The sequence below is a fragment of the Tamandua tetradactyla genome (genome assembly GCF_023851605.1).
Source record: "Tamandua tetradactyla isolate mTamTet1 chromosome 25 unlocalized genomic scaffold, mTamTet1.pri SUPER_25_unloc_1, whole genome shotgun sequence".
In the NCBI taxonomy this organism is placed as follows: Eukaryota; Metazoa; Chordata; class Mammalia; order Pilosa; family Myrmecophagidae; genus Tamandua; species Tamandua tetradactyla.
This window is the reverse complement of record NW_027518256.1, coordinates 472,949-498,083: the sequence shown is the minus strand read 5'-3', so window position 1 is coordinate 498,083 and position 25,135 is coordinate 472,949. Positions and strand designations below refer to the sequence as shown.

The 25,135-nt window shown below is 44.8% G+C and overlaps 1 long non-coding RNA gene and 1 pseudogene across 1 annotated transcript in view; one reads left to right on the top strand and one right to left on the bottom strand.

The window, feature by feature from the left end:
* The window catches only part of LOC143673028 (uncharacterized), a 288,041-nt gene extending 279,378 nt beyond the window's left edge, over positions 1-8,663 (top strand). Inside the window, exons 4-5 of the long non-coding RNA XR_013170149.1 lie at positions 6,590-6,732; positions 8,158-8,663. This is a non-coding gene — a long non-coding RNA (uncharacterized LOC143673028). The remainder of the gene's footprint in view (positions 1-6,589; positions 6,733-8,157) is intronic.
* LOC143673027 (golgin subfamily A member 2 pseudogene) lies at positions 1,983-5,664 on the bottom strand (annotated as a pseudogene).
* Positions 8,664-25,135: the final 16,472 nt, after the last annotated feature.

Here is a 25,135-nt window from a genome sequence, read left to right as displayed (position 1 = left end):
GGGAGTGCCCTTGAGCCCCCTGATGTCTTAAGACAGTATTGAAGATCTTTTTGGTAACTTGAGGTAGGTGTGTGTGTGTGTGTGTGTGTGTGTGTGTGTGTAAAGCATTCAGGAAATGCTTTGTTAAAGAAAGGGGTGTAGCTTTGACTGGAGAATGTGGAAGGCAAACCATGGGTGAACACGGACAGTTGAGGAAGTGTGTTGAAGTGAATTTTGTTTGTGGTGGTCAGTGCTGACTAGAAGTTGATGAGCTTGTCTAAGGGAGTGTGGTTTTGTAAATGCCTGGTTTCAGGTGTGTTAGACGAGAGCTGACTCGATAAGGAAAGTTGGAGAAGGTTGTGAAAGGGAATTGTTGGAGGTACTCAATGCTACCCCCAAAACTGATAGGCTTGTTTGCAATATTTGCAAGAGATTTTTGCGTCAACGGCGTATCCACAAAGAACTGGAGTTTAGTTTTCCCTGTTAAGATAATGCAGATGTTTGGTCTGATCTTAGTGGAAGGCTATAATAAGCTTTTCTTGACTAGAAGGAAAGTGCTCTGAGTACTCTGACTGAAGACAAAGGGTCTGTGCCATATCAGAATAAAATTCCTTGTTGAGGTTTAGGTTGACCTTACCATCCATTAATTTAGAAGGCTTTCTGTAGTCACTTCCATTAAATAAGGAACCAACTATTGTGTCACAGTAACCTATTTAACATAGTGTTCAAACCTGACAGCTTTTGACATTTTTTGCCCTCCCCAAATCAAACCCTAAAGGCTATGTTTATTGAAAACTGCTGCCAAGTATTTGTTCATTTTAATATTTTTTTTCACTTGAACACCAGTGTTCATGGCAGCATTGTTCACATTAGCCAAAAAGGGGAGCACAAACGTCCATCCACAAGTGACTGGATCAACAAAATGAGTACATGCACACAACAGAATGTCGTTGGCCATGAGAAAAGCTGAAGTTATGAGATGTGCTACGACATGGAAAAATCTTGAAATATCATGTTCAGTGTGACAAGGAAGACACACAGGGACAAAAATGTTATGATAGTTGTGAGTGTTTACTGGAAATGGTAAATTCACAGAGATAACAGATTCCAGATTACTCGGGGAGGGTGTGATGGCGGGATGGGGAAGGGAGCATGTTGACAAACTTAGTTTAGAAATTAAGTTAATAAATCCATTACATGTTCACTTAACATTTCTTTGTGGGCAGAACCTGTTTACTGAGAATTAAAAGTGAAGTGAAAGTAAAAATAATCAGTATCACTAGGGTGAAACACACTATTCCCCCTCTTTCTTCTGTATTGTGCCAGGTATCAATAAATAGAGTTGCTATTCTCACGTGGGTGCAGACCCTATTCCCACCTCCTTCCTCTGTGCTTTTCCATATATCAATAAAGAAGTTTCCGTAGATCACTGAAGAAGTTTCCCCATATATCAATAAAGCACCAGACTCCATTACCCAGCCCCAGCCTCCGCTGTTAAACAGGGCGCTGTCCTGCCTCCAGGAGATACAAAATGTCACACAGTTGCAGTCTTTACACTCTGAGGGGGCATCACTCTTGCCACCAGCCCATGCCCTTGCCTGAATAAATGTGTAAATACTGCCCAAAAGAGAAGCTGAAGTAAACGGCACCAGTGTGCCCACCAGCGCCTCTAAGAGGGGGCATCTGGGCCCCTGAGGAGAAGGACTGAATCCACCCCTCTAAATAGGGGTTGGATGAGTCCCTTGTTCTAAGGTGACAGATTGGTAGTTCTGGGCATGAGAGTTTATGTGCTGGAGACTTCCATTGATTCCAAAAGAGCAATTATGCTCCTTCTGCGGTGGAAGGAAGTCTACAGCTCATCCCCATTAATTCTCGAGTTGCACGTCAGTACTTCTTCTACCTGGAGAGTCAAAGGCCTGACGTCATCAAGCAGGTTTCTACAAGAAAATGTCCTGCTTTCTTTATATATACATTTTTTAGTTATTTTTTTCATGTTTAAATCGTTTTTTTGTTTTTGTGTTTTTCTTTTAATTTTCTTAGGACTAAATATTCATAGCCCAGAAATTAAAACATAGTCCTATCCTGGCCAAGGTAGCAAGGGGCCTAAGAGGCTGAAGGGAGGCCCTCAGGGTCCCCACTTTGCTATTCTAGAGATAAAGGGTGGTAGGAAAGGGGGTCAGGAAAGGGGTTGGGGAAAGAGTGTTGGGGATAAAGTGGGGGCCAGAGACAGGCTTAGATGACCAGAACCTTGGCTTCTCCATACTTCTCAGCCTGGTAGAAGAAGGGGATGCAGGGATTATCGCCCAGGCCGTGGTGATCCTGGGTGTATTGAGTCTCATGTAGCAGTTGCATTTTCTGCTGGGCAGTGGAAGTCTCGGGAACAGTTTTTCCTTGGAGGGCCTCTCCCTTAACAGATCCCACATCATCTGCCAGGTTCCCCTCGGGAAGGTCCTGTCCGTTGTCGGCTCCAAGCTCCTGGGGGGCTGGGGACGCTGTTGTGTCCTGAGCAGCAGGGCTCTGGGCAGCTGCCAGAAACATGCCGTGCTGTCCTTTGTGCTCACCAACAAGGGTTTTGTTGAGCTCCAGCACCTCGAGCAGTGGCACCGTCATGTCTTCCTTGTCATTTGCTACGCAGCTAATGTCCTCCTGTAGACGGTGATGCTCCTTCATCACTGCCCTCTGATTTTGGTGGAGGGCAATGCACTCACCAATTGTGTCTATCTCTCCAGATAGCTGCAGGCAGCGATGTTCAAGCTCTTCCATCCGATCCTTCAGATCTAGTTGATCTTGCGTAATTTCAGCAAAGCAGTGCTGCAGCTTCTTCATAGCCCCTTGCAGAGCCTGATTAATGTCCCCTGATACACTTTCCCCACCGGTCCCAGTGGGAGGGGACGCCTCTGGCTCACACTGGGATGAGGTCTCCTGACGAGCCAGGTGCTGGCAGCGTCGCTTTTGCTCCTTCAGCTGCCTGCGAAGACGTGCCTCCTCTTCTTTAGCACTAGCTAGGGCCGACTTGAAAGGTGCCACCATGGCCTCTCGACTGTCTAGGTCTTCAGGGATGCTCAGCTGTGGATGCTGCTCGTCTTCATCTGCTTGCTCACTCTCTACGGCATTTCCTTCCCCAGGCAGGGTCATGAGGCCCGACTGGGTCTGCAGTTGTTGGTTCTGTTGGTTGGCAGCTTCCAGGCGCTCCTGAGTCCCCTGCAATTCCTGGCACATCATCTGAGCCATAGCCTGGCTCTGAGCTTCCTCGTGCTGCAGCTTTTCCAGCTCGCTGGGTCTGCAGCACTAACTGCTTTTGCAGCATCTCCTTCTCGGTGGCTAGCTGCTGATAGGCAGCCACGAGCTGCTGACAGGCAACTATATACTGCTGCAGGTGGCTCAGGTACTGGTCACGCTGCTCTTGCAAAGCCTGAGCCTCTTTGCTCTTGAGTTCCATCGTCTCTTTGAGTTCTGCCAGGTGTTCCTGCAGCTCTCCCAGCTTCTTGGCCAGCTCTGTCTTAACATACCGTTCTGAATGCAGGGCACTGGTCACCTCCATATTTTCACTGCTCAGCCTGATAAAGCCATTCTGTAGTTCTTCCAGCTGCTCCTTGAGCTGCACGGTTTTGGGACAGAGCACGGCTGATGGTGACGCGGTCGCTCTCCACGGTCTCCAGAATGTGTTTGCGATCTGCCGCCTGCTCTTCCCAGAGCTCAGCTTCCCGCTCCAGCTGCAGCAGCCTCACCTCCTGCTCCTGATGCAGACGACTTAGGGCCTCATTGTCCTTCACCTGGGCCTGCAGCTGCCCTGCTAGGTGCTCTAGTTTCTGCTGCAGCTCGTTGGCCTCGGCTTGCAGCCGCTGCTCCATCTCGGAGGGCCCGGCTGGGGGCTTCTGGGGTGGGGTTGCCCGCCCCTCCAGGGTCTGGCGTAGCTGCTGGTTGTCGTTGAGACCTCCAGGTTGCAGTGGTGGCGGTTTTGCAAGTTCCCTCATCTGCAGCTTCTTGTGCAGCTCGTCCATCCCTCGCTGCATGGCTGACTTTTCCATGAGCAGAACCCGAAGTTTCTCTTCTAACTCTGAGTTACATTGCTTCAGGGCCTCATTGCTTTTGGTTTGTGTGCAGAGCTCTACTTTCAGGTTCTCATGTTCTTCGGTTAGCTCTTGGTTGGTCTTGTCCGCCTGCTTCTGCTGAGCGGAGACATCGCTCAGTGTCTGCTCCAGCTCACTTACACGTCACCTTGAAGACTGCAAGCGATTTTCAAGAGCCTCTGCCTCTCCTACTTTGTGTCTGAGAGCCTGTTGAGTGTGCATAAGGGCCGTGTGTAACTCCGACTTCTCAGACAGTAGAATCTCAATTGTCTGAGTGTGTTCTTGCAGCTGTTGTCTTAGAGCTCCTTGCTCCTTCATTAACTCTTGTTCGAAGTCTTGTTTGACTATCTCCAGTTGATCCAAAGCATCTTGTTTTTCGTGGTTCAACTCTTGTGTCTTCTTTGTGAGTTGATTGTGTGTAGGACTGCTGGAATCCAGGCCTAGTGATAGGTCTTGGTATCGGCTCTCTGGATTCTTCATGTCATTTGAGGACGTCTGGTCCTTCCCGCTGAGGTTGGATGAGGACTCAGGCATGAGCCCGTGAAGGGGTCGTGAAACCTGTGGCAGGCTGTCGGTAGAGGACATGGTCTTGCTTTCCTCCGAGGGAAAAGGACTCCTTTCGGCATCATAGTTCTCAGGTGATGCCATGCCACTAGTACATGGAGAACTAGCACAGGCGGGATGGGCACTGCCAGGAGGGGTGGTGTCATCGGCAGGTGAAGCAGGGGTGGCGCGGTCTTTGGGCGCATCCTCAGGCGAGTGGCCACCAGATGTTGGTGTTTCAGGGCCAACTTTGGTCGTTTTTTTCTTCTTTGCTCTTGGTGGAATGGGGAGATTGTTCCTCAGCTGAAATTCACGTAACATTTTCTGGCCCTAGCCAAACTCTGCTGTCGGGCTTCTTCCGACATCTCGGGAAGGGGAATCGCGCGGAACTTTTTCCCGAGCGCAGCCAATTTCTGCCGTCGGGCTTCTGCCGACATCTCGGACAGGGGAAAGGGTCGTGGGAGCGCCATCATCTAATCCAGCAACCACTGTGAACTTGCATCCACTAGCTACCGCCGCGATGTGGGACTGAGCCAGGGAAGGGAGGGACCAGGGAGGTGCTAGGCAGCATGGAATGTGGGCGTGGCCTCATTCTCCCAGCCTATTGGGCGATGAGAAGATTGATGGGAAAGGGGGCGGGGCCTGGAGGGTGAGCTCACAATGAGGCCACCTGCAGAGTCGTCTCCACCCACTCTGGGGGGAGGGGCGGGACCGTTGTCTCTGCCCACCTCTGAGGGGTGGGGCCAAGAGCTGTCAGCCCCCCTCCCAGGGGCGGGGCACAGTCGCTCCCTCCTCCCACTCCCGGGTGGGCCCCCTCAGGGTGCTTGCGGTTCCCAACTTGGCGGCTCTTCATTTCCCACGCAGGGTGTCAGTTTCTCCACAACCCTGAGGCCCATCTCCGCCTCTCGCCCTGGACCTTCCTCCACCCCAGACCTCCCCGAGACGGGGACCAGGTCCTGGGCTCCGGAGGTAGGCGGGGAGTGAGAACGGAGAATGAATGAATTAATCGAATTCATTTAAATGAATGAATTAAATTAATTCATTCGTTCCAAAGTTAAAATAAAATCCAGTCCCAGCTATATAGTAAAGCTGCAGAAACCTTAGACGGAGGAAATCTGAAAAGCTTCCAGGAGTAGAAGAGTAGTGCAAAATGAACAATTAAACTGGCAGCTCACCCTTCAGCAGAAAACAACAGCGCCAAAGGACAGTGGACTCTTCATTGTCCAAACAGGAAGCAGTCTGTATGGAATTCTGTATCCAAAAAAAAAGTGTCCTTTAAGAATGAAGGTGATAGAGACATTTAAGAAAGAAAAATTTAAGAAACAAACAATACACTTAGAACCACCGAAAAGGAATCTCTTCATTAGCCTAAACTTAGGCATATTGAAAGCAAGTATCCAAATAAGGATTGTAAAACCTGTGTTTGCACTGTAAGCTTCATGAACCAACTTAAAATTAAAGGAAGGAAGGAAAAATCTATAGATACAGATATGAAAGCTTCTTAGAGTCTAAATATTATACATTATCTTCAATCCCATTTGATTAACAGTGAAAAGTATACATTCTCAAAATATCAAGTAGAAAGTAATTTCAGATATGAGCTTGGCTATAGTAGTGACTTTGTTACAAGCATTTTCCAATATTTGATTTCAGGAATTTGTTTTATCTAATGGTACTATAGCTGCCTATAGTTATTCTTTTTGTCTTCTTTTGTCAAATATGGCATATATATGCAAAGCAAAGAAAGAAAACTCAATAATCTCAAACCACACTTCAACAAGCAGCTACGGGACTGGTCCCAGAGTTTGTCATGAGGGCCACCATACCCTCATCTCAGATTTTTCCTTCTAGCTGCTCCAAAACACTGGTGGCTTTATCGAAGCCATAATGAGAAAATCATATGGCATCTGTCCTTTTGTCTCAGACTTCTTTCACTCAACGTTATGTCCTCCAGTTTCATCCACATTGTCATATGTTTTTTTTGTTCTTGTCTTTAGTTTTCGCATGGGCAGGCGCTGGGAATCGAACCCGGGTCTCCGGCATGGCTGGTGAGGACTCTGCCACTGAGTCACCGTGGCCCACCCTGTCGTATGCCTTCGGACATCATTTTATCTAAGTGCTTCATAGTACCCCATCAAATGTACGTACCACATTTCGTTTATCCACTTGTCTTTTGAAGTGCAGCTTAGCCGGGTAAAGAATTCTTGGCTGGAAAGTCTTTCTCTTTCAGGATCCTAAACATATTATACCACTGCCTTCTCACCTCCATGGTGCCTCTTGAGTAGTCTGAACTCAGTCTTCTGTGTCTTCCCTTGTATGTGATAAGTCACTTTCCTCTTGCTGCTTTCAGGACTTTCTGCCTCTCTTCAGCATTTGACAGTCTGACTAGTATATGTCTTGGAGTAGGCTTCTTTGGATTTATCCTATTTGTGCTTCGTTGGGCTTCTTTTCTTTGCATATTTACGTGCTTTCCCCCATTGTCTCCTCAACTAATCTTCTAGCCCTTTACTCAGCTCTTCTCCTTCTGGGACACCAGTGATTCTTATATTTACGTGCTCTGTGCTCTTCATTTCCTTGTGGTCCAGTTCCAGGGTTTCCGTCTTTTTGGCCACTTGTTCTTTTGTGCATTTGATTTAAGTGGTCATTTCTTCCAGCTTGCTTTTTCCTCTGCCTCTCCAAAGCTGCTGTCGTGTGTCTCCAGGATATTTTTAATTTTGTCAACAGTATCTTTATCTCTGTGAGATCTGTTGTTTTTCTATGTATTCTTTCAAACTCTACTTGATGCTCTTCCAGTGTCTTCTTGCTCACCTTTATGTCATTAGCGGGGCCGGGCCTGGCACTCGGTGGGTTGTGATGCGGCTCAGCGTGGCTCACTGCCCCATCCCTGCCTCCCCATCCGGGCACTCCTAGGCCTACGGGCCTCTGTAGGCAGAGGGGCATAGTAGGCTCTGGGCACCAGCTCAGGGCTCTCTGTGTGCAGGCGGAACAGATTAACTGGCTTCTGGGTCCCCCATGGGAGCTCCCGGCTGTGGATTCTCCCAAGCTAGCTGTGGGGGCAGGCAGGAATGCAGGGTGCACTGTGGCTTCTGGTCCCACAGTTCCTGCCCCAGCCTGGGCAGACGTCTGGGTTTAGCTTCTGAACGGAAAAGTGCTAGGAGGAAGGCCGGCCTTCAACCCCGACCCCAGCCTTGGCATTTGTGCCGGCTTGTTTCTTAAGGCAGAAACTCCTAATAAAGGAATATTTTCACTGCCAGAAAGGGGTGATTGTTGGACCTGGAGGGAGTCGGCGCCCCCGGCATCCCCCGCCACGCAGTTCCCCCGCAGTGCTCAGTGTCCAGCAGTGCAGGGTCCTGGCTGAAAAGCAGCAGCTGAAAAGGACGAGCGCGGGGGTCGCACGCAAGGGCGGCTTCCCCGGCCCTGCGGCTGCTCCGCACCCACTGGGTGTCAGCTATTTTTTTCTCACCGGAAATGTAACAGTTATGAAAGCCCATTTTTAATGTTGTATTTATGTATCTGCAAACTGGTTCTCTTGTTTCTGTTAGTAAACTACTATTGATGGTTCTAGATCTTTGGGCTCCAGCTCTGGCTGATCTGCTGCGGTGACCAGTGCAGGGGTGGCCTTCCATGTGCCGGCCGTGTGGCCTTGTGCTTCCCTGAATGGCGTCGAGGTCTGGTAGGTGGGGACCTGGTGGGCCCTGTGTTGGGTGTGGATTGTTTGCAGTGAAACCTGCGCAGGAATTTGACCTTTTCAGGATGTGGACTGGTGCAGGCCGGCACAGCTGGTGGGGACGCTATCCAGGGCATGTGGGTGCAGACATGTAGACACAGTCCTAGGCACGTGGGCTCCATCCTGGTCAGGTAGGCTTGGCAGCTGGGTGTGGACATTGGTCCTGCCACCCAGGACGCTACAGCGGACCGTCCCTGCCCTCCTCCTGTAACGTACACACTGATGCTGGCTTTCCGGGCAGGGTGGAGGTGCCGGAACCCCAGACATAGCCCCCTACCCACACCCGGCAGGACACAGCCCCCTGCCCACACCCGGCAGGACAGGGTCCCCTGCCCACGCCAGGCAGGACACAGCCCCCTACCCACACCCGGCAGGACACAGCCCCCTGTCCACACCTGCCGGACACAGTCCCCTGCCCACGCCATGCAGGACACAGCCCCCTGAATGATCTCTTTCAGGGTCTTAAGTGTGTCACACCACTGCCTTCCTGCCTCCGTGATGCTAGCTGAGTAGTCTGAACTCAGTCTTATGTGGCTTCCCTTGAATGTAGTAGATTGGTTTTTTTTTCTTGCGACTTTCAGAATTTTCTGCTCCTCTTCCACGTTTGACAGACTGATTAGTGTGTATCTTGGGGAAGGCTTATTTGGATTTATTCTGTTTGGATTTCATTGGGCTTCTTTGACTTATAGATTCATGTCCTTTATAAGGGTTGGGAGGTTTTCCCCCATTCTGTTCTCAGCTATTCTTCCTAGCCCTTTACCCCTCTCTCTCCTTCTCGAAACTGATGATGCTTATACTTGAGGGCTTTGTTTTGTCCATCGTTTTCCTGTGATCCAATTCAAATTTCTCCATCGTTTTGCCATTTGCTGTTTTGAGTGTTTGAAATCAGTTGTCCTGGCCTCTAGATGACTTATTCTTTCGTCTGTCTCTTCAAATCTGGTGCTGTGTGCCTCTACTATGTGTTTTATTTGGTCGCCAGAGCCTTTAATCTCCGTGATATCTGCTCTTTTTCTATGTATCTTTCAAATTCCTCTCTATGGTCTTCTACTGTCTTCTTGCTCTCCTTTATGTCATTTGCTCTCCCACTGAATAAGTAGTCATACGAACATCTTTGATTAGTTGTTGGAATGTCTGTGTCTCCTCTGGTGTTTTACCTGGTCGTCAGTTTGGCCTCTATCTGTCTGCCTCGTGGTTTCTTAGTGATGCTCTTCTCTTTGCATTGCATGTAAATGCCTTGATTTACTTGGGGCTTGATGTTTTTCAGTGTCCTATGGTCCTCTGTAGTCATAGGAGCTGGTAGAATTTGGCACCAGCTCAGGGGTCTCTGTGAGCAGGGAGAACATGTTGACTGGCTTCTGGGTTCCCCTGGGAGCTCCAGCTTCAGATTCTCACATGCTAGCTGTGGTGTCAGGCAGCAGTGCAGTGTGTACCATGGCTTCTGGTCCCGCAGTTCCTGCACCAATCTGGTTAGACCCCTTAGTTTTCCTTCTTAATGAAAATGTGCTAGTAGGAAGGCCGGCCTTCAAAACTGCCCCCAGCCTTTACATTTGTGTTTGTTTGTTTCTTAAGGCTGAAACTCCTAATGAAGGATTATTTTCACCACCCAAACGGGTGAATGTTGAACTGGAGGTGTTGAGCCACCGGCCTATCCTCCCACGCAGTCCCGTGCAGTGCTCTGTGTTCAGCATTGCAGGCTCATGGCTGAGAGCTGCAGTGAAAAAGTATGAGTGGGAATCAAACCAAATGTAGTTTTCCCAGCCCTGTGGGTGCTCTGCACCCTCTGTACATCAGCAATTTTTTCTCACCAAAATACAGGTTAGAAATCCTGTTTTTTCATGTTTTTTTAACATGGCTCCCCCAGGAAGTGTTCTTGGGTCTTCTGACATGGCAGGCGTGCATTCTTGGCTGCTAATCCACCATGGCCCGCCCAAAAGTCCATTTTTAATGTTGTACTTATGTGTCTACCTACTGGTTCTGTTATTTCTGTTAGTCATCTATTGATGATTCTAGATCTTTGAGTCCTCCCTGGCTCACTTGCTGTGGTTACCAGTGCAGGTGTGACATTCCACCCTCGCTCCCACTCCTGGGTCGGCTCTCGTTCTTGTGCTTGCAGTTCCCATCTTGGTAGCTCTTCATTTCCCATGCAGATGTCAGTTACTCCACAGCCCTGAAGCTTATTCCACCACTCCCCATGGACCTTCCTCCACCACAGACCTCCCCTAGATGCGACCATGTCCTCAACTCTTGAGGTAGATGGGGAGCAAAAAAGGGAGTGCTCATACTTGCCGAGTCCTTCTCGTAATTCTACATTGTGTCCAGTCTTCCTATCCACCCCTTTCCCCTTTCTACCATCCACAGACTTACCCACCCCGTTGAGCCCCTTCCTTTTGGATCCACACTGCACCTCGTCCCTGGTGTGCCTCACCACCGCCTGCCAGCTGCATCCAGTGCCAGCCACATCATCTCACCATCACACAGCACCCCTTTCCCAGCATGGCCCCAAGCCTCACTTCTGTATTAGTTTCTAGCTGCTGGAATGCAGCATGCTAGAAACAGAATTGCTTTAAAGTGAGAATTTAATAAGTTGCTAGTTTCCAGTTTGCAGACCAAGAAAATGTCCCAATTAAAGCAAGTCTATAGAAATATCCAATCTAAGGATCCAGGAAAAGACCCTTGGTTCAAGAAACTGATGAAGTTTAAAGTTTCTCTTTCAAGTGTGAAGTCTCATGGTGAATACAGTCAGAGTTCCTCTCTCATCTGAAAGGCACATGGCATGCATGGTGTCATCTCCCAGCCTCTTCTCCTGGTTTCCTGTTTCATCAAGCTCCCCAGGAGGCATTTTCCTTCTCATCTCCAGAGGTCACTGGCTGTGGACCTGTTTCTTGTGACTAGCATTCTGCTCTGCTCTCTCTGAATCTCCTTCATTCTCCAAAATGTTTCCTCTTTTATAGGACTTCAGTAAACTATCAAGACCCACCCAAATGGGTGGAGACCTGTCATCACCTAATCCAATTTGACATCCACTCTTGTTTTAGTCACATCTCCAGGAGATGATCTCATTACAACCTCAAACATATTGCATTGAATAGAGATTAAAGAAATGGCTGCCTTTACTAAATGGGATAGGATTAAAACATGGCACTCGAAGGTAATACATTCTTTCAAACCAACACACTAACCTTCTCCTTGCTTCTTCTCCAGGACTTGGCCAGAACTTTCCATTATGTACCACAGGACCTTCCAATCTCCTGATAGGTCTGTGCCTGCCCCTCACATCACACAACTGCCTCTCACCCCCTGTCCATCCTCCTCGGCAGGTGATCTCCTCTTTGCCCTCATCCAACAATTCCTATGCTGCCAGATTGATGACATCTAAGCCTTTTAATGAGAAGCCTGTGCAAAGTATAAGGAGAAATGTGGCAACATTTTACATTTTTGGAAATATCTTTAGTGCCTGACAATAGAAAACAGCTAAATTCTCATGTCTAATTAGTATTTCACCAATTGCGTATGTTACTGTTGTTTGAAGGACATAGAGAAAACCTGGTGTGCTAGTTTCTCGCTGCCAGTATGAAGTACACCACAAGCAGAATGGCTTTTAAAAAGGGGAATTGAATAAGTTGCTAGGTTACAGTTCTCAGGCTGAGAAAATATCTGAATTTAAACAAGTCTATAGAAATGTCTAATCTGAGGCATCCAGGTTAAGATACTTGGTTTAGAATGCTGATAAAGTTCAGAGTTTCTCTCTCAACTGAAGGGCTCATAACAAACACAGTTAGGGTTCCTTTCTGATCTGGAAGGCACATGGTGCCTCCCGGTGGCATTTTCTTCCTCATCTCCAAAGCACTGGTGGATGGACTCTCTACTTCATGGTGCTGCACATTCTCTGCTCTCTCAGAATCTCCTTCATTTTTAAAATGTTTCCTCTTTTATAGGTCTGCAGAAACTTGTGAAAACCCACCCAAATGGGTGGAGACATGTCATCACCTAATCCAGCTTAACAACCACTCTTGATTAAATCACATCTCCAGGGAGATGATCTGATACAGTTTCAAGCATAAGTATTGAATAGGGATTATTCTGACTTTATAAAATGGATTTAGATTAAAACATGGCTTTTATAGGGACATACATCCTTTCAATTAGCTCCGAAACCTTTGAGATGCAGAAAGAAAATGCACCCATCGTAACTATTTAAAAAGAGAATCGGAGAGAAAGCCAGGACATGTCACCATGTACCTTCCCAGCTGACAGAAAAAAAAACTAAGATCATGGCTCATTCTGATCAATGTGTCTTTCTCTGAATGCCTTAGGTTGGACATTTTATGGCCTTAGACTGTAAACTATAAATTATTAAATTCTGTTTATAAAAGCCAATGCATTTCTGCATATTGCATTCTAGGAACATAACAAGCTAAAAAAAAAGGTGGTTTGGTGAAAAACTCATTACATTTTCTTTATTTCTTTTACTTGTTGGAAAATTGCAAGGTATTAGGGAAGATTCAAATATAAATTTCTACAAATTTCTTAATACTATAAATATTTGGTGAGAAAGTAGAAAACAAAAGCATAATCCACAACAAATCTGTATATCAATATTCATAGTAACTTTATTCATACTAGCCAAGAACTGCAATCAGCCCAGCTGTCCTTCAACTGCAAGCGTAGTCAGGACTGTGGACATGTATCCGTGGAAGACAACTCCATAGTGAAAAGGAATGAGTTGCTAATATTCCCAACTTGAATGAATTTCTGGAATTATGCTCCCAAAGGTGATACATTTTTTCATTTATGGAACATATTTGGACAGCACAGTTTGAAGAAGTGATAAAGATGGCTAGTTGCAGGTCTTTGAATGAAAGACTCAGAAGAGTGATGGTTTGCTTACAAAGACGCCATAAGGGATGCTTGTGTGAGGAAACTGGTGGATGCATGAACTACAAATGATACATTCTAGGGAGCAAACACAGATACACACACAAATGACAAGTGAAGCTGGGAATTTCAATAGCATAGATGGTTTATATCAATGTCCATATCCTGACTGTGCTATTGAACTATAGTTTTGCAAAACATTACCATTGTGGAAAATCAGGTAAAGTATCCCAAGGAGAGGGCGTGCAGTGTCACCCCTAATCCCTAAGGAGGGGCATGCCATGTCAACCCCTAATTCCTAAGAGAGGTATGTGGCAGTCACCCTAATCCCTAAGGGACCTGAGCCCCTAGCGAGAGGGTGGCTGTAGACTGATCTGGGCTCTGCAGGGGGACTCTGCCAAGAGCTGGTTTTTATAAGAGGCATCCCTCTGGCAAGCATCATGCCATCCATGTCACTTCTTTGCCAGATGTTTGGTTATCACTTATTGTAAAGACGTGTTTTCTCAGTTCGTCTACATTCTAATTGTAGTCAGCATGCTTATGGTGTTCTTTGGAATTTGAGATCATTAATATAATTTCAGCGCACAACAGTAGCCAGTGGTGGTCACTATGGAGCAGTCCTGAGAGGGGTGGCTGGGAGCAGGTCCCTCAGCAATGCCCTGTGCAGAGATGGAACACTGGACATCTGATGGGGCAGCCTCCATCAGAGGTGGAAGTGCAAGTGGAGGGGAAGACCCCCCCCCAGGAAGGGACATTTAGTCTAAAGTCCAAGTATCAGCAAATAATCCCAACAGCTCTGGAAGAGTGTCTTGGAAGTGGAACAGCCACCGCAAGGTCCAGAGTGCAGAGAGGAGCCCCCAGGAGCCTGCTGGCCCCAAGGTTAGGTGGTTATTAGCTCTACCCTCTTTGAGGTGTCAGACAGAGCAAATTACACCATTGGAGAGACTTCCAGGTTTGTGCTATAGATTATGCGGTATGGGAGATTGGAGTAGATTGGAATGTCACATGTATTAAAGACCCTGTCTGACTGCTTGTGGAATAGTAGTGTGGGGATGGGCACCTGCTGTGGAGATTTTGTAATAGGAGGAAGGAGGTGGCTTGAGTTGGTATCATGGTGATAGAGGTGGGGAGGTTGATGTACAACAGCTGGTAACCACAGAATTTGCTGGTTCATTGATGTAGGGGCAGAGGATGTTTCTTGGGGGATGCCTCCCAGGTCATTGCCCAAGCAGCTGGGACACTGGGGAGGACCTCTGCTCAGCCTGGGGAATCACTTTCCCTTAGGGCTGGGGCCAGGATGTCCATATTTTGGGTGTCTTTCTCTCAACTCAGATTGGGTTCATCTTATATTTTTTATTCTTTCTGTGTATGCTTAGAATATACCGATGTGTTTGTGTGTCTTTGAAAGATTGGTTCAGGCCTAAATCTATTTCATTCGAGGTTCTACTTTTGTTGGTATGGAAAGGAGGGAGCTGGGGAAACTGTCCCCTAGGGTAACTGAGAAGAGTTTTGGCTATGAAACTCATAGAGTTTAATTTTCCCATCTCTTACTGAATCCTTTGTAGTAGCAAACAAGAGACAAAGTGTGATAGCTGAAAAAATGATTTGAATTTAAGCCATAAATTAGCTCAACAAAGCAGCAGATTGAACAGCTGCAGTTCCCTGCAAAGACAGGCAACACGAGGTAGTGGGTGGTACTAGTTTTATGAACTGAGAGATTTAAGTGCACAAGTTACAGGGGACATGGACCTCATGGGGTCACACTACTAATCGCAGATTTCTGAGGGCTGTAGGCCCTCCAGAGTTCCCACCCCATACTTGTTGATTATGCCAGCTTATGAAAAAGATTTGTTAAAATCAACATGCCTTCCCTCTATACTGGACGGTTTCAAAACCAAAAACACCCAAGCCTTATAGCCATAGCTAGTAATTGCATTTGAATGTTCACATTGATTGGTTTAAATACATTGTTGCTTTTAAAATCAGTAGAATAGCTAATAGCATAGAGTTCCCTACCATGTATAGACTGAGTTAGCATTTCTGAAGGTTTAGATGTTGGAAAGAAAAAGTCAAATAAATTTTACTGACTGAGCATCTCATGGAGATGGTATTTCCTATAACATTTATTCTGTCAGCAGGAAAGGAGCCCTGAGATGGACCAGCCATTGTTCTCAGTCAGGGATGGAGCAGTGGACAAAAGAGAGTTGCCTGCACTCATGTGGCATATTCACTGTATGTTCTGTGGAGCTGATGAGAAGCAGGGCCGGACCTAATGGGAAGCCAGGAACAGGTATTTCACAGAGACTGCAGGTAGTAAGCAGTCAAGGACAGAACCCCGTAGGAATGAGGTCATTTCAGGTGAAGGGAAGGCCCTGGCCACACCTGAGGAGGAAACCTGCCTGCCTGTGCCAGGAGGAGAGGAGCAGAGAGGTGAGAGAGGGGCACCCTAGTGGCCCAGAGCCTCGCAGATGTTTGGGAACAGGGACAAGAAATAAAGGTTAAAATACAGAGGAGAAAGAAGCCCCCACCTCCACCAAGAGAATATAATGCTCCAGAATGAGCTTGCCCCTCCAGCCCTCAGAGGACAGGGCAGCAAGGTCAGAATAAGTGCCTGGGCCCTACACCCATTACCCTGTCCAAGCTGTGGAAGGAATTTTGGAAAAATCTCAATGTCCAGCTCCTATCAGTTATTAAAGACACTGGCAAATACTAGATTATTGGAGATCTACACAGGTGCTTTCCATAGTCAGAAGGTTTGGTGCACCTTGTGTTTGTGGGAGCTGGCACCCAACCGGTAACACTGGACCCTGTGACAGGGACAGATGATACCTGGTTCCTTGTGCTCCTCCCCTCCTGGAATACTCACCTCTGTTTTCCACCCTGCAGAAAGTCTATATGGACTGTAATGCAACCACCCCCCTCCTGACCCTGAGTTTATGCAGTGCTATGGAGGAGGCCATGGGATGTCTGGGGAATCCTAGAAGTCCCTGCCCAGCAGGTAATTCCAGAAGGTGTCCCAGGCACATATTTCGAGATAATTGGAAGCCAAGCCTCAGGAGACAAATTGTATAGCCACAGTGACCATTTCTTTGAAAAACTGTTCTGTTACCTTCAGATCTTGCAGTATAAATTTCACAGTTTTTTTCCCTGAGGAGTTCAGATTTGTAAATGTACCTTTTGATACCAGAATCTTAAAACTTTATAATCATATCCACTCTTACCGTCCCTTTCCTAGATGAAAGAATTGTCCTATTGAATTATTTTGAAGAACCAAACCTAGTAAAAACCCTTCACATATCTAACTCAGTCGATCCTTGTAAAATTTCCAAAACTATATCTTTTAACTCATCAGGATCATATAGAAACCTGGTCTTTTTCTTCTTTTTTTGCACTGAAAGTGACTTTAATTCCTGAGTCTTTATTAATGTTCTTATTTGTGTCTGGTTTATTCTTACTAGAATAATTGGAGGTTTTAGGAAAATATTTCCTTCAGTGCAGTTCAGTGGCTGAGCTGGATTTGTTTCTCAGAAGGTCACTCTTCTTAGATGTTTATTGGGGATGATTAAGGAAACTTTCCTACCTGTGCTCATGATGACCTAAAATACCACTTCCAACAGTTTATTGCCAAGCTCTAGGGTTCAATAATGGCTGTGTAGGGCTTTACAGTTTTACAGTGTTTTAACATCAGTTTTCTCACTGACAGTCTGTAACTGAGAAGTCATGATTGAAGGGATGATTAGGATTACTCAGTCATGACAGCATGACCCATTAAGATGGTCTTAATCTTTGTGCAGGAGTCATTCAGAAGACAATAAATTCAGACCTGAGGAAAGAATGCCAGGGAAGCAAGAAGCTGAAATCAAAGAACCCAGAAGAGAAGGAGAAGACCAGCAGATGCCACCATTTTGTCTCACCATGTGACAGAGAAGCCTAGGATTACTGTCAACTGGTCTTTGGGAAGGAAACATTGCCAAGATGATTCCTTGATTTAGGCATTTCCTCAGCCTTAAAACCATGAGCAAATAAATTTGCATTGCTTAAGCTGAACTATTTCATGGTATTTGCTTAAGCATCCTGGGAAACTAAAACACCTCCTTTATGATAGAATCATTAACTACTTCACATTATTAAGATTTAAATCTTTGGAGAATTTTAATGTTAAGAATGTATAAGAAGATGTTAGATTTTTATCACTGTCTTCCTTACAGTAGCAGAAACTGGTAATAGCCTCATATTCATCATAGGGGACTATTTTTATGAAGTATTGTGGTGCCCTTTCATGGAGTCTGGCCCCCCGAAGCACTGTCCATACACTTGGTGATCTGTCTCTGTGCTCTGATTCAGTTCCATTGTCACTTCTATCTTTGTGCCAGTACCATGGTGCTTTGACTACTATGACTTCATAGTAAGTTTAAAGTCCAGAAGTGATAGCCTCCTCCTTACTCCTGTATTTTAGGATATCTTTAGCTATTCAGGTCTTTTTCCCTTTCATATTAGTTTGATAGCCAGCTTTTCCAAGTCTTCAAAATAGATTGTTGGGATTTTGATGGGTATTGCATTGAATCTGAGATCAATTTCAGTAGAATTGTCATCTTGATGACACTCAACCTTCCTATCCATGAGCATGGACTAGCTTTCCATCTATATAAGTCATTTTAAATTTCTATTTTACAATTTTGTTTTTGATAATTTTCTTTGTATAATCCATGACATCCCTGATTAGGGTTATTTCCAGATACCTGATTCTTCTGATCGCAATTTGAATGGAATTTTTTCCTTAGTTGTCACGTCAGATAGGTCAATGCTTGTGTGTAGAAACATTGCTGACTTTTGTACATTAATCTTGATCCCAGCACCTTGTTGAATTTGTTTATTAGCTCAAGTAGCTTTGCTGTAGATTTCTCAGTGAGTTCTAGTATAGCATCGTGCTATCTGCAAAGAATGAAAATTATACTTCTTCCTTTCCTATTTAGATGCATTTTATTTCTTTCCCCATCTAAATGCTCCACTAAGACTTCTAATACAGGAATGAGTAACTGGTGACAATGGACATCCTTGTCTTGCTCCTGATCTTAGGGGGAATGCTTTCAGCTTCTCACCATTAAGTACAAAGCTGGTTATGGGTTTTTTGTATATGCCCTCTGATTTTCAGAAAGTTTCCTTCAATTCCTAACTTTTGAAATATTTTTTTATCAGGAATGCATGCTGGATTTTGTCAAATGCTTTTTCAGCATCAATCAAACTGATCATGTGATTTTTTTCCCTTTTTATTTGTTAATATCATGCATTACATTGCTCAATTTTCTTATGTTGAGCCATCCTTGCATAACTGTTGTGAATCCCACTTGGCCATGGTTATAATTCTTTTAATGTGGCATTGGATTGGATGAGCTAGTATTTTGCTAAGAATTTTTGCATTCCTTTCTTGTATCATCTTTGTCTGATTTTGGTATAACAGTGATGGTACTTCATAAAATGAATTAGGTAGGGTTCCTTTTCTTCAATTTCTGGGAGAGTTTGAGCAAGATTGACATTGGCTCTTTTTGGAATGTTTGATAAAATCCTTCAGGAAAATCTGTCTGGTCCTGGCCTTTTCTTTGTGGGAAGATTTTTTAATGACCAGTTGAATCTCTTTTATTGTAATTGATTAGTTGAGATCTTCTATTTCTCAAGTCAGTGTAGATAATTCAAGTGTTTCTAGGAATTTGCCCATTTAATTTCAATTGTCCAGTTTGTTGGCATGGAGTTATTCATTGGATTCTCTTATAATTTTTAAAATTTCTTCAGGATCTGTGATTACTACCCCCTCTGATTACTGATTTTGTTTTGCATCCTCTGTTTTTCTTTGTTAGTCTAGGTAGGGGTCCATCAATGTTATTGATTTTCTCAAAGAACCAACTTTTAGTTTTGTTGATTCTTTCTGTTGTTTTATTGTTCTCCAATTGTTTATTTCTCCCTCAATCTTTATTATTTATCTTCTTTTATTTGCTTTTAGGGTTAATTTCCTGCTTTTTCTCTAAATTCTCCAGGTGTGCAGTTAAGTCCTCAAGTTTTACCTGTTCTTGTTTTTTATCATACGCACTTAGGGCAGTCAGTTTGCTGCTCAGCACTGCCTTTGCCACATCTCATAAATTCTGATATGTTGTATTCTCATTATCATTTGTCTCCAGATATTTACTGATTTCTCTAGCAGTATTTTCCTTGAACCACAGATTATTTAAGAGTGAGTTGTTTAATCTCCATATATTTGTGAAAGCTCTGGTTCTGTGGTGATTATTAATTTCCAACTTTATTCCTTTGTGATCAGAGAAAGTGCTTTGGATAATTAAAGTCCTATTAAATTTATACAGACCCAGTTTGTTTCCGAGCATGTGATCTATCCTGGAGAAATTTCATGTGTGCTAGAGCAGAATGTATATATTGGTGTTTTGGGGTGTCATGATCTGTATATGTCTATTTGATCTAATTCATTTATCTTTTTGTCTAGGTTCTCTGTTTCCTTGTTGATCTTTGTGTGCTTGTTCTGTCTATAGCAGAGAGAGACGTTTTGAAGTTCCCTACCATTACTGTTGATACATCTATAGCTCCCTTCAGTTTCTCTAATATGTGCATGTTGGAGCTCTTTGATTGGGAGCGTATGTATTTATGGTTGTTATTTCTTCTTGGTGAATTGTTCCTTTTATTAATGTGTAGCATCCTTCTTTGTCTCTTGTGACCTCTTTACATTTAAGGTCTATTTTGTCTGATATTAATATAGCTATTCCTGCTTCTTTTGATTACAGCTTGCATAGGAGATTTTTCTGTCCTTTCACTTTTGATCTATTTATGTCCTTGAATCTAACATGTCACTTGTAAACAGTATATGGATACGTTATTGTTTTTAATCTGTTCTGATAGTCTCTGCCTTTTAATTGGTGAGTTTAATCCGTTAATGTTCAATGTAATTACTGTATAAGCAGTTCTTGGCTCTACTATCTTCTCCTTTAGTTTTTATTTGTGAAATCTATATATTATTTTCTTTCTCTCTCTCTTTTTTTCCTTTAAATTTCCATTTCTCGAGCAGGCCATCATGGCTCAGCAGGCAGAGTTCTCACCTGCCATGCCAGAAACCAGGGTTCAATTCCTAGTGCCTGCCCATACAAATAAAATAAATTACCATTACTCATATTCTTCAAGTCTGTGCCATCCTCCAGACCTCCCTCTCCTGTCTTTTTTTATTTTTCAACTGTCAAACCTTACTTTAGTGTTTTTTGTAGGATTGGACTCTTGTTGAATAGTTCTGTCAATCTTTTTTGTCTTCGAAGATTTTAATCTCTCCCTCAATTTTGAAGATTTACTTTGCTGTATTAAGAATTCTTGGCTTAAAGCCTTTCTCATTCAGGATCTTAAATATATCATACTATTGTTTTCTTGCTTCCCTGGTCCCTGTTGAGTAGTCTAAAATCAGTATTATGTGTTTTAGTAGATTGGCTTTCTTATGCTGCTTTCAGGACTTTCTGTTTCTCTTCGACACCTGACAGTTTGAGTAGTATATGTCTTGGAGTAAGACTGTTGGGATTTATTCTATTTGGAGTTTGCTGGTCTCCTTTGCTTTGCATTTTATGTCTTTTATAAGGGTTATGAAGTTTTCCCTGATTATGTCTTCAACTAACTCTCCTAGTTCTTTATTCTTTTCTCCATTTAAGACACCAGTGGTTCTTCTATTTTTTCACCTCTTGTTGTCCATCATTTCCCTAAGATCCAGTTGCTTTTTTTCATTATTCTTGTGATTTATATTTTTGTACATTCTAGTTGAGTTGTTCTATCTTCTAGCTCACTCGTTCTTTCTTATGCTTCTTTGAAACTGCCATCATGTATCTTTTCATTTGGTCTACTGTGTCTTTCATTTCTGCATGAGCTGCTATTTTTCTTTTTAACCTTCTGAATTATTCTTTTTTGCTCTTCTGTTGTCTTTATGATATCCTTTATTTCTTTATAAACATTCTTGAATAGTTGTTCCATGATCTGTATCTCCTCTGGAATTTTGCTTTGGTCATTTGGCTGAACCATTTCTGCTTGGCTCTTCATGTGATTTGTGATTTTCTATTGTCTTTGGGGCATTTGGTTTTCCTGATATGGTTATTTTGGAAGTTGGTTTTTGCTGAAGGTTTCCTTTTGCACTTGGTTTTTTGGTTATTCTCTGCCAAATCAAGGTCCAGATCTCATGTTACAATTCAACTTGAGGGCCTATTAGAAGCTAGACCCATAATACCTGGGATGCATGAGTATTTCAGTGATTGAATACCCATCTGCTATATGGGAGACCCAGGCTCAACTCCGAGCCCATGCAACATCCTCCACCCAAGAAACTGGAAGAAAAAGATAATGTTACTAAAATAAAATAAGAATTTAATAAAAATATGAATAAAACAACTAGCAGAACAGCAATAAAAAACCCTCAGCAATAGTAGGTCCAGAATCAAAAAAAGACACCACACAACATACTGGAACTGAAGTCAGACTCATGCCCAGCAGAAGGAAGAGGAAAATTTTTTTTCACATGGGCAGGCACCAGGAATCCAGCCTTCCACTGAGCCACCATCACACTGCCCAAGGGAGAGAAAATTTAATAAAAACAAATACAAAGTGAAATGGAATAATAAAAATAATGTATGAAATAAGAAATAGAAAACAATCTACAAATATGTAAAATGTCTATAAAAATAAAAACAAAAAATAATGAAAAAACAATTATACCATTAAGAAAGATGTATAGAAAGAATATATTTTTAAAAGGGGGGGGAAAGAAAAGTCAATATTAAGAAAAACATTTAAAAATAAATAAAAATGTAGGCAGATAAGGAGCTAACCTACCTGCACTTATGCCTTCTCGTCAGGAGGTGGCAATCCTGAGGCACTCCTCCCTCAGTCTTCTGGTGGGGGAGCAGCATGGCAGTGCGGGAATGTTCCGGGCCAGCCTGGCCGGATGACCAGTCTCTGCTGGTGGGACTGGGGAGCTGCCCCACAGTGCTGGTGGGTCTGCCAGACACCACACCTGCAAGGCTGGCTGTTCCCTCAGGGCTGGTGGTCATGCCCTGAGACCCAGCCATCTTCAGTGGACAATCAGTTTCACCTCCAGGCTCCCATGGGCTCTGTCCACTGTGACCCACATGGGGAGGTCTCCCCAGGTGGCAGCTGGGCAGGTTGGACTGGAGGATGGTCAGCTCCCTGTGGCTGCACCTGCCTGAGTGCCACAGCCCACGTTGGTGGGGATCACGGTCACCCAGCCCACCCCACTCACCCCGTCCTATCCCCTGCCACTCTCCCCAGACTATCTAACATCCCAGTTTGATTACTCACCCCCAGGACTGCAGTCGTCATTCTGTCCCCATCCCCTACCTTGTTTCCTGGAGCAGGAGTGAACTCACTCCACTGCACTCTGCCTTCTTCCTGGAAGTCTCAATTATATGCATATTTAAAGAAGAAATAGCCAGTTCTACATACATTGGCCTTTTGTTCAAGGAATTTTTTACCTTAATTGTAGAATGTATGGATACAAAAGTTGATGCGAATATTCTCTTTATTATTCCAGTCTTGTCTGTAGGCTCTGTAGTGATATCTTCTCTTTTTTCTGATATTCATAACGTGTCTTTTCTCTTTTTCTGGATCAAGTTAGCTTGACCCAGGGGGCTAGCAATGGGCAGACAAGCTCAACACTTCCTCGAGGTGTTTACACGTGGTGAGATGCCTGGGGGCTGCCCTGTGACATAGTGGTAGGAGGGGTCACGGGGCCAGGGGTCCGGTGGGAGCAGTTGCAGGGTGGGAAGGGGCCAGCCTTCCAGACGGATGCCAGCCCCATCCCAGAGGGCATGCACAGCTCAAGAAGGGGCCACACTTCTTCGGTGGCTCACATATAGGACACCTCTGGGTGTGTGTCCAGTAAATGGACAGAGGAATGCAGAGTCCCATTTCTAACCTCCTAAGTCTTTGTATTTGACATAGCCTAACACAGTCTCCTTTTTATTTCCTTTTTTTATTTAAAGGATATTTTTGTTTTGTGTTTTTTGATAGATGAGGGTCTACCAGGGTCGCTTCATCTTCTGTCTTGGGGCGGGCAGCCCTGTGGCTGTGGGTGCCATGCTGCACCCTAGAAGGCCACTCTACCCGCCCCAGCCATGGCCCACACCTTACCACCTGCTTATGGGAGTGAGCACTGAGCCGCTCATGGTGACGTGCTTGATGTCACCCATCACAGGATTGAGAATTTTAATACAGAAATTGATGTATTCAGCAGCTACTGCATGAGTCCTGGGGGCTGGGTGCTTTTCTCAGGGGACACAGCTCTGCCCCATGATCACCTGGGATTGGGAGGGAAGACCTGGGCCAAGGCGGACACCTCTGCTGTGAACTGCCTGCATGTTTTACATGAATCTTATTTGTTAAATTGTGGTACTGGCAAAAAAGGATTTTACTTAATGCTGTACTTTGTTTACAGTATATTATGGTATAAAACCAAAATTTCAGAAGTCAATAAAGTGTGTATTTAAAAGTTCAGAAAAGAATGACGACTCTGTTTTAAACTTTAAGTGGTTTGTACACACAGCTATGCTTTAATCCTCAAAGGCCCTTCTTGGTGATATTCTACAAAGTAGGACCCACTCTGCCCTTGCTTTGGAGGACCTACGAACCATTTAAATAGATGAGAAGTAAATTGCAGCAGGCAGCAGAGATACCAAGAAATGATAGGGATTTAGAAAAGGAAGAGATGATTGCTTTCAGGAAGTGGTTAGAAGCAGTGAAGTTTTGAGGGAGAAATAGCGTTTGAGTTGTGTGGCCTTTGGTGCAAACCCAGGAGGATGTCCCCATCTGAGCAAGGGTGCAAACAAGGACCCACAGCAGGAGTCAGGGCCTCAGCCACACCGACCTGCATGGAGGATTGGGGGTGGCATGGGGGGATGGGAAAGCTCAGACTTGGGGGTTCTGTTGGGCATTTTCAATTTGTAGTGAGAGACCCCTGAAGAGTTTGAACACTTCCAAACATCTGATTCAGAGAGGGGGAGGGTGTGGGGACGGGATGAGGGGTGGGAGAGAAGGAGGGGTGGGGAGGGGTCCCTGTGCTTTGGTGCAAACTACAGCATCTCTTGGTCTAGACTGTAGGGAGTTGGGATACACTGAGTCCTTATACTTCTTTCCCCTGGTGGTTTCTAACCCTTCTAGGCCAGTGAAATGGTAAAGAAAAGACTGATGGTGTGAAAACTAAGGCTCTTGCTTACCTGAAGACGTAGGCATTGGGGACACCAGGTGCGCCATTATTTTGCCTGTGGTAATTGTATGCCCCCCACTGTCTGACAAGTAGCTCATCAACCCCCCCAGCCATGTGGGAATGTACAGTGACAACATATTTTTGCTCGAGGCTGACCATTTTCTGTAGAAATTGATCTTCATTGAGTTACTACATTAAAAGTTATTTTTAAAATACAATTGGTATGGGTAGGGGAGAGCCAAGATGACAGCTTAGTGGGGTGTGGGATTTAGTTCATTCTCCAGAGCACTAATGAATAGCCAGGAACAGGAAAGAACAACTGCTGGTGCCCCGTCAGTGACCGGATGCACAGCATACCCCAGTCTGAACCAGCTGGACTGGCTGTGACCCGCCCCCCAGAACTGTGAGTTCCCCAAGCCATGGCAGCCAGTGTCCCTCCCCCAAAGGCTGCTTCCTAGAAGGGAAAGGAAAGGACTTTACCAGCAGCAGGAACTGAGTGCAACCAAGCTCCAATTGTGGAATTGATTTACATATTCTGACTAAAATTGGCCATATTTTATATATACTAAATATACTAAAAATGGGTCCCCATCTCGGCTGGACATTGAGTAAAAGCTGAGGTCGGTGGTTTTTGCCTCAGTGCAGAGGGGGCAGGGCTCACAAAAAAAGCAAAAAGAAAAAAAACAGGTTTTTTATGGC